At 28.6% G+C, this 10,529-nt stretch overlaps 1 protein-coding gene and 1 long non-coding RNA gene across 2 annotated transcripts in view; one reads left to right on the forward strand and one right to left on the reverse strand.

Moving 5' to 3' along the window:
- LOC149877854 (uncharacterized) overlaps positions 1 to 10,529 on the forward strand; it is a 53,087-nt gene that overhangs the window by 21,963 nt on the left and 20,595 nt on the right. The window lies entirely within an intron of this gene.
- LOC149877855 (uncharacterized) lies at positions 3,429 to 9,345 on the reverse strand. The gene is made up of 3 exons (XR_016447886.1): positions 8,803 to 9,345; positions 7,434 to 7,555; positions 3,429 to 5,178 (listed from the first exon to the last, which is right to left on the reverse strand). It is a non-coding gene; the product is annotated as an uncharacterized LOC149877855 (long non-coding RNA).

Consider the following 10,529-nt stretch of genomic DNA (forward strand, 5'->3'; position numbering starts at 1 on the left):
TTTTCCAAAAACAGTTATGCTCAAAAGAAATGTTTAGTGGTGCAACCGAACACTGTTAGCCAGGCTTGTCTTAAATTACCCGAGTAAGTTTAACTTTCTTTGCTTAAAATGGCAGCATAAAGTCTTGAATTTGTACAGCATTAACAAAAAAATTCAACACATGGTGTTCATTTGAACATCGTTTACAATTTTACCAGTAGAGAATTTGTCTATAACATAACGATTTTGTTATAGACAAATTCTCTACTGGTAAATTTTACTTTGGTTTTGTTTCGCGGAAAAAAAATTCCGCGAAACTGCACACTATGTATTATTCACATGTCCCGTTATTTGAATCTATAAGCTTTATTAACTTCAATTGTCTTTTTATAATAGTCACCAATTGATAGTCAGATGAGTGACACAACATTCTAATGGAGATGTTAGTAATAAAAGAAAGTTTTCAAAAGAATTGCGCGTTTTTTTTTGTGCATTATTTGATCAAATAAACAAAACTGTTATACTTACATGCAATAATAATCTTGAAAAGTTAAAAACACGTTCCTATTCCCGAAACAAAACCCCTAATTTTGCTTTGATCGTGAGAATATTCGAAGTGGACTTCAAACGTAAGATAAAGATCGTATTTTCCAGTTTTCTTTTTGTGAAGATAAAAGGGTTTCATATGAGAACAACGGACTTGCAGTAGCATCAAGTTTTTGCTTCATTGTCAGGTATGCAACGAGCCAATTGTAAGTGAGGATTGGAATATTGTTAAAGACGGATACATCCCAAATCCCAGCAGGAACTACATATAAAAAATAACTTTAACAGTCTTCTCTTTCTAATTTTACTTCAACCCATTCATAATGCCAGAACTGGGATCCCAACAACAACACAATAAAGAAACTAAAAAATTATTGTATGCTTTACAGAGAGATGATTTTAGTTTCAAATTTTTAAGGATGAAAAAAATAACATTGCAATAAATTAAAACTATGAATGATGAAATAAAAAAAGGCATTAGAGATAAATCTAAAATAGAAAACTAACAATGTGTAGTCAGAAAAAAGAATTTTACATAAACAAGACCATTTTATTTGCTTTTCAATAGGTGCATGTGTAAAAAAAAGAAAAAAAGAAAGAAATAAACTCAGAGCTAATAAACACTATACTCATCCACAAACTATTATTACATTATTTTAAAATTTTACAAGATTTTAAAATACCTTCTCATGAGCTTTCTTAAATTCAGTGATAGGGTTTGTACCAAAATCCAAATTATGAGAGTTTGCTTGTACGTCAGAATTAATTCCAGGTTTCACAACATTTTTAAATTGATCATTACAAGAAATCCTGTGTTTCATGTTTTCCATCAGATTTTGTGGTTTCATATATGTCGGTGATGGAACTCCACCCTTAGGAGTGCAGTAAATTGTGGATACAAACAATTGTGACAGTGCACATCCTGATCAAAAATGCCAAAGTAATTTTTTATTTGATTAGTAGTTATATAAAATGGTTTATATCGGCTGGAGGTGCATACACTTCTTTAATTGCCCCAACTTCATTAAGTTACTGATAAACAACTTTTATTAAAGGTGACATGCAATAATGTCACCTTTAATAATAGTTGTTTATTAGTAACTTAACTACGCTTTGATTTATACTATGTTGTAGTTATTGATATGTCAAAATTTAATTTTATACTATTTTTTAGATACTGCACACATTGGTCTTCCTATGAATTACAAAGACCAATGCCCGGAAAACATCGGATTTTTAGCTGCTCCAATTTATTTAATGATTAGACAGATTCAAATTAATTTATTTTAAAAATATATTTAATTTTGATTTATATGTGTTTTTTTTTATATATTTTAGTTCCTAATCCTTACTTTTCGTAAATATCTTACATGGTAACGTTTAACTTAAGTTTAACTTTCAACTTACAAAAAACTGATTTCAGTTGTTTACATATGTCACTATTTATAAATAAAAAATTTACATATTACCTATTATTAAAAAAAAACTTTAAAATATTATTACTTGAGCATTATTTATAATAATATACTATAATAATATAAGTAATATTTACAATAATATTTGTAAATAGTAATACTATTTACAAATAAAAAATTAACATATTACCTATTATAAAAAACAATGGAAATATTCATACTTAAGTAATAATATTTTATATTAATAAATTTAGTGATATAAAATATCATTCTTTAAGTATGATATAAGCGGTATCGCGTCGGCTCAACATCGGCCAGCATATGCATCGCGAAAGTGTGGGCGGCTAGCCGATGTCGGGCCAACATCGATCCGTACTGACAAAAACGATAGCGGTCCAATGTCGGAGGCTGAGCTCGGCCCGACATCGGAATTTACACAGGGCATTCAAAGCACTAGAAGATGTACTATGCATCAGATGTGGTTCATTTGACAAGTCTATTGACTCAGAACCATAATAAGATTTGATTAAAACTAGAAGAGAACTGAAAAAACAATATCAAAGATAATACATGACTACTACTTACATAGTAGAAATTCGCTTATCGACTTTTTCAAAAATGCTTCTATAGAATTAATCTTATTCTCTATTGAATGAGATAAGCCTCTAAACACTGGATGACATACATGACATAATTAGTCATTTCATGGAACTATTACACTAGCTAGCCATAAACTCCATGAGGCTTTCAGAAACTAATAGAAAATATAATAATTTGTAATACTTTATCTAACTTCCAGTTAAAATCCCTTAGTGAATCTGAAACATAGAACAGTTTTATTAATGTACCTCCAGGAATGAACGCAATAATTGATTCGCATTTCTCCCTGTGATACATTTCATATATCTCTATGGTCTAGTTGCTTTTGCTCATTAAAAAACAGTTGTTGCATCAGTAAAACTAAGTAAATAAATACAATTAAAAGATGTAAATTTCTTCTTTCAATATTTTTACATTCAACCTTTTGTCAAAAGAAATTTATTTAGCATGAGTCATTAACATTATCTGTTTTTGTAATACTATAACCTGAGTATCATTTTAATACATTTTAAGCTGCACTGTTAACAGCGATTTTATCTGGCATTTTATAATCGTATTTTAGAGTTGGTTTTAGTTAGAGTAGGAATAGCAAAAAAAAACTGATTAAAAGGTTCGGTTTCACACATGAAACCAAAATTTTTTTTCTGCTATTAAGTACTATGATGGACATTTCAAACAAACTGTTCAAAGGGTAAAAATCTCTTACAGCTTTCATAAGTAAAAAAAAACAATAGTACTCAGTACAAGCAGAAAATTCCTATTTGACTACAGGCTTCAACCTCAACTAGTTCTGCACTGTCTGAACTATATGAACAGAACTATATACAATGGAGCTCAAAACCTGATATAATCTAGCAAAACAAGGGATTTGAAAATAAAACAAGAGAGTTGTGAACAAAACATTGAAAGAAATAATCTAAAAAATTGGTTGAAAATTTACAACAGTAAACTTAAGACAGTTCAAAATTCAATCAAAATACTCAAAAGCACCTAACAAATTCATACGCAAGAAAAAACTCTTAGCACCTCGTAAAAACCTTCATAAAAATCTTATAACTTGAAGAGGCGCACAGCAAAGCAAAGAAATTTTAAATTAGTGTACAAGCAAAATTGATTTCTTGTTTGCAAACCTATTTCAAATTTATCAAGGTAAGAAATGAAAATTAAAGTTTAAAATTTTTATTCCATTTCTCAAAAATACCATTTAAACGCAAAAATAAATTTTCATGGAAAGAGGTCACTCAAAACTGTCTATAAAATGCAAAAATTAAAATTTTAAAGTCTTAAGTTATCCACTAACTGTATTAAGGCATTACATAAGTTTTTTTTTTTTTTTTTCCTGCATTTTGTTGATATATTATGACAGCTGCTAATAATAAACTAGCATTAAGTTAACAATCAAATACTTTTATGAAATTTAGCGAAGTACAAAATTTAAAAAAACAGCTTTTCAGCTAAAAATTCTTAAAAAACGTTAAGAATTCAGATGAAAATCTAACTTCTTGTTATTTTCTAGCTGAGTAAATGATTTCTATTCCTTAACTATTTTCAATATTTCACATTAAACAGATTTCTAAGAGCAAAACAGAAGCCGACTATATAGTTGCAGAAAAAAAAATTTTAACATTTGAAAAAACATTCTGAAAAGACATAAAAACATTCATCAAGACGAAAAAAGTTTTTCTGACAGGCAAAACATTTAAAACTTTATCTTTAGCAACCTGTTGACCAATAATTATTTGTAAACTAATTTAATAACTATAATAAACTAAACTGTGATACTGTGGATAAACTACACTTTTACAAACAACTACATCCACAGACAAATTAAGAAACTGCATAAAGAAACTAAGTATACAGAATATACACAAAGTATGATGTAAAAACTAAATACAAACAAAAACATTCTTCAAGACGAAAAAAAATTTTCTGACTTGCAAAACATTTAAGACTTTTTCTTTTGCAACCTGTTAACCAATAATTATTTATAAACTAATATAATAACTAAAATAAGATAAACTGTTATACTGTGATAAACTATACTTTTACAGACAACCTAATTCAGACAAATACTGACAACCAGCTACAAACAGACAACTAATTACAAACAGACAACTAATTACAAATAGACAACTAATTACAAACAGACAACTAATTACAAACAGACAACTAATTACAGACAACTGATTACAGACAACTGATTACAAACAGACAGACGACTACAAACAACTACAAACAGACAACTACATAAAGAAACTAAGTTGTACAACTACATAAAGAAACAAAGTGTAAACAAAAGCTGATGTAAAAACTGAATACAACATTTACCAACAAATAGCGTTAAAAGAACATTTCAAACCTTTATGTATGTGTAACTAAATAAAGTAATTCAAACTTTACAATAAAATAAATCTTCTTTATAAATGTAAAACTAAATGAAAATCAATTATTTAAAAGATAGCCTCTTCTTCTACCATTGCTGGTTCTCCTTTACTTCTTTTCTCCTACCACTATACTAGGGAGGTCTTACTTTGTTATCTGAAAGTTCTCTGTTTTCTTCTGTAGAATATCCAAATAAATTTTTTAACAAAAGATGAAACGAAAATGATATGATGCCAAAAAAATTCTCAAGTTGTTTCTAAATCAGTTATATTAATATCTTAATAATCTGAAAGGATTCTCCTTAAAGAAAAATAAGACAATGATGTCTGAAGAAATAAAAATCATATTTCTAAAAGTTGACAGTTCTAAAATATAAGTGTACTACTGTAAGTATCAAAATATAAACAATTAGACTAAGTCAGCAAGCAGTCCAAACTATAAAATAAAAACAAAATAAAATTACAACCTGAACAGAGCTCTGAGAGAGCTAATGAAACAAATTGAAATAAGTGACAAATGAGAGTTTATTACATAAGTGCAAAGATAATCAACAGCTAAACTAGTTCCTTCATTGACATAGGCCTGCTTTTTAGCAGGATTTAAAGTTTTACTACTAATAACTAGTTAATTGTTGTTAGGCAAATTTTTTTACATATTTTACACTTTAAAAAAAAAGAACTAATAAAATTTAGAATTAAAATAGAATTTAGAATAAATTAAAAGTATAGAAGTACATTTAAATCTAAAAACACTAAAAGATTTAAAGGAAAATATGCCTGCAATCGCTTAAGAAAAGAATTCTGTTTCCAAAGTTAATCACATAAATTTAAAAACCTGAAGTCTTCCACCGCACCCTCCATTTTCTCTCAATTATGAGATTTCCAATTTTTAAATAAAGAACAGATTGCTAAAATTCTGTCAAGAAGTTCTCAAGAATTCAGGCCAAAAAAGTATGTAAATAATTTTTTTTCAGCAATGTTAGTAAATAAAATTTTTGCTAACTTTAATCAATTTGTGATTTAAAATTAGGGAAAAAGAAAAACGATTTAAAACTAAAAGAAATAGCTTTGCAAATTTCAACTTATGGTGCCATCAAGTTTTCAAATCTATGCTATAATTTTTCTTTTTATTTAGACTTGAAGTGGGTGCCATGTTATTTTCTTCTGTACCAAAAACTGTAAGAACTTCTTTTTATTTTCGAGATCTATTTCTTAACTAGTTTTTTAAAAAATAAAAGTAGCTTAAGCTTCTTAAATAACTATATATACTAATTCTTTTTTTCTTCTGTATTGCTAGACCTTAATTAAACTCTAAATTTTAGATTTTATAAAAAGCAGTTAATGAACTTTACAAGGAAAAACCTATTTCTATTCCAAATAGTTTTAAGTTAAAAATTTAAGACTTTACGTGCAGAGTGGAGGAAGTACATAAAACCAAAATGGCTAAAGCACTAAATTACTGATCAATACTTCTTTTTTTTCAAAACATTAATTTAAAAACCATACATGACTGTTAAATCATAAATACTTAGAGAATTTGTGAAGAAAGCATCTCTTACATGAAATATACCATTCAACTGACTTTCTCTTAAGTGATTTATTTTCAGGCATTACTATTTCAATTTAAAATTCAATGAACTTGCAAAGATGTTGTCATTATGGACGTTTTTACTGGCAGTTTCTGGTAAAGATGCAAACAATGAAAGAGGAGTAGATATTCATGTTTTACTAAATCCTTTACAAAGAATCATTTAAAACATCAGGCAGACCTTGATGATGTACACTTTCAAATCCTTAAGTTAATCCTTAACTCTTGTTTAATGTGCAAATTCTGCAGAGATAAAATAAGGGAAACCATCATTAAAGGGTTTGTAAAAGATTTATTTCCTTTCAGGATTTTTTTAAATCTCAGGCATACCTGGCTGACATCAAAGTCGTTTGTTTTAAATATATTTGTGTAACTTGTGTTTAGGAATATTTATACTAATTATAACATTTGTTTATTGAGCGTAATAGTACAGCTATAAAAGTAGTTCATGTCATTTCTATTAAAAATTCGGAGAAAAATTTGCCAAATGATTAATTAGCAGCGTGATCATTAAAAAAAAGACCCTTCGTTTTACTTTAAAATTTCCCACGCAAAATCTTGTTTGAATTCTTGGAATTATTTTGAATTCTTAGCTATCTTAAATATCATGATTTAAAAATAGAAGACTTTGAAAGATTAGGATAGGCATGTTTCAAAGTGAAATTTTTAAAATAGTGTTCGTCTTGCTGATTGAGCGTATCGATGGTTAATATTTAAGAAATTTAATTTGAGTGATTTAACTTACACTGAACTATTCCATACAATAAGGTAATTAAGGATAATTTATCCAATCATTCGCCCTTTACCCACTTGTTTGCCATCATGAGGGCGTGTTAAAGTAATTCTGCGACTTAATTGAATGTTAAACGTAGCAACAAAACGTAGCAACAAAATAAAACTTAATAGAAGAGGAAATTTAGTTACCTAAAAGAATTGCGAGGAAATAATTATGCAAGAAGGACCGACTTGAAAACAGCAAATACGTTCAAAACCGATAACTGTTGATAACTGAGCTGTTGTAGCTGTTGAGCTGTCTAAACTTTTCACTAAACACAACGTTAAAATGATATTATTATTATGTCAGATTTATACTAGCCAACTTTTACATAACCTTATTTTTTCTAATCATTTCACTTCGCATTTTCTCGTTATTTCACTTCACAGCTTATTTTAAAACTACAGCAATACACCGCAAGAACTCTAAGTTAGCCACTGTTACAGGTATACCATAAAAAGAGTAAAAAAATTAATTATATATTCGTGTGAATTAGAAAGAGCTGAGAGAATCTCGGATGAAGTTTGCTTCTAAGTTAAAATATAATTTTATTTAAAAGTAAAAGAACAACTTTATAACTGTCGACTTGTTTCATATTGCTTCAATCGAAATACTTAAATAGAGTTATAGATGTTTTAGACAATTAAACCTTGGAGAAGAAAATGATCAAGAGCACTTTTAAATTTTTTACTGATTGTTGAAAGAATTTCTTCAAAGAAAATGTAACTTTAAACAGAAATATTTTTTTATTAAAATACCTCAACCACCACTCACCCCCCCCCCCCAACTTGAAATATTAGGATTATATTTGAGAAAACTAGCTTCTCGAATTTATTTTACGCATAAAAATTTCGATATAAAATTACGCTATTCCTTTGGCAAAGCTATAAAGGCAAAGGAGTCATTAGCACAGTTATATTCAAGAGAAGTAGTTAAAATGATCAAGCACTTTTCATTCATTATCCACTGAAGTTGTTGATCAAGCACTTTTTGTTATCCACTGAAGTAGTTAAATTAAAAAAAAAACTAACAGATTTTGCAAACTAAACTCTTTTAGAATCTTTTAATCTTTTCTGTTTAAAATGTCAGCTCGAAAATAACTATTTTGTGATATAGTTTTTAAATGTTAACTTCTATGGTTATCTTAGTAAGATATTGTAACAACTTATTCCCATATTCATCCGAGATTTACAAATTTTATTTTTTTTTAACCACGCGACGCTACTGTTTCGGATAAGGCGGAGCATCGCTTTGTTTCATCGCATGTTTGCATAAAACTTGAACATGTAAAAATAGATGGAATCATAGTTGGAAACAAAACTTGTTAGGGTTTCATATTTAATAAAATAAAAAAACAAAGATTGAAACCGTCATAATTGGGTTTATAAATATAATGCGCCTGTTTTGTTCGTTTACTTCGAAAAAAAATTAAAAAAAAAAAAAATTCCAAAAAATAAATTCTTTTAAATCGGGCAGAATTTCACTTGAAAACGATATTTTAACAAAAGTTGAACTTACGTGAAGAAAAAATTTCAATCCGTTGTAACAAATGAAATGTCTAGTTCAACGAGAGTGCTATGTGTTGTGAAATCATTTTGGACTCCATTGAAGATTTCCTACTTCACGAGTCGCATCAAGTTGCAAGTTCAAAGAGAACAATAGCCGTGTTTGTCAATCAATTTATACCGTTCGAAATTGCAGTTAGCAGGTGGTTTTCACGGACGCCTGCTGAAACAATGGAAAAATTTATTGCGTAATTTATGTTTTAAAATTAATGACCTTTGTAACGTTGCGATATTTCCAGAAACGCGCTTGGTTCCACATTTGATTGCCAGTCTCCATGAGAATAATGATTACAGGTGGTTTTCCGTAACGCTGCCTAATGCATCATTTATAAAAAACATTTCTAACGTCGGTTACACCACGTTATCAAAGAGTTGTATTTTGTAATCATTCAAAAACTTAAGCTATTAGAAAACCAGTTTGTATATCAAATGACGAGACCTTATCCTTCCAAATTGAATCGACTTGATTACTTTTTCAGTATTGAAACAAAGTAGAACATTGAAAAAAAATGAAACAGGGTAAGGTGCAGCTGTCAGAAAATCTCTTTTCTAATGTTAAATTCGTTTTGTTTGCTGATAACAAAACATTCTTTTGGATTTGTGTTGAGTTTTGAAACGTTTTAAAGCGTGATGAAAGAAGACTGGTATCAAGCGTTAAAAGAATGCTCTCAAATAAATATAAAATTTTTAACAACCTTTTTTAAAATTATTAACAAGAGTTAAGTTTTTAGCAACTCTTTTTTCAAAATTGACATAATTAACACAATCTAGTAATTAAGAAAAGAATGTCAGGTCCTCAAAGATGTTTTTTAGGATGTTCGTGGAATTAATTGAAATTCATTGAAATTAATTGAAAATCAAAGAATTTCAATGAATTTTAATGAAATTAATTACTCGAGGAATTTGTTTACTCACGCTCTATAAATAGAAAGGAATGGCGTAATAGTTTTTGCGGACATATTTTTTGGAAAACACAAGGTCAATTTGTTTATATTACTGTTTTAAATTCGCAAACAGTTATTTTTTTAGGGAGATCTGACAATATATTAATTGGGCTGCGGCAATAACTGGACGGATAATTGTAGCGATATACTTACTCAACAAGTTTTAAGCTACGTAACAAGTGATAATTGTCAGAAAGGCATTCTTTTGTAGAACAAACGTAATAATATCAGAATAGAAGGATTTTTTATTCAGTTTGCTATGATGTAATAAAGAATTACTTTTACAAGTCCTCAAAGAAATTTCCATAATCTTATAACTTTAAAATATCAGCCTTTTGATAAGGGAAAAAAATTCGTCGAATCCAATTCTTTAAGCGAATCCCTTATCTCGCTTGAAAAATCTTAACCTTGCTTAAAAAAAAAAAATCCCCAAATATGTACTTTCATCAGTCAGCTTTAAAACTCGAGGGAAAAAGTGTCAAAAAAATAGAGTGTGAAAATGCACTGTAATTGGCGCAAACCATTCCCAAAGTATTTTAGTTGCAAAACCCTGCTGATAAAGAGTGAGGATGAAGCACAACTTGTACCATCTGCAGCCAAATGAAATTAAGTTATTGAACGCAACAAATTTAGAAAATATTTCATTAAGATGTGATACCTTGCGTGAATTTAAATTGCAACATAATTCTGCAATGATACAGGTCTACCAAAGAGAACTGTAACGGGTTTTGTTTTA

This window comes from Hydra viridissima, unplaced genomic scaffold (genome assembly GCF_058129835.1).
Source record: "Hydra viridissima isolate aposymbiotic clone 2 unplaced genomic scaffold, HvirCarnegie_v1 scaffold_16, whole genome shotgun sequence".
NCBI lineage: Eukaryota > Metazoa > Cnidaria > Hydrozoa > Anthoathecata > Hydridae > Hydra > Hydra viridissima.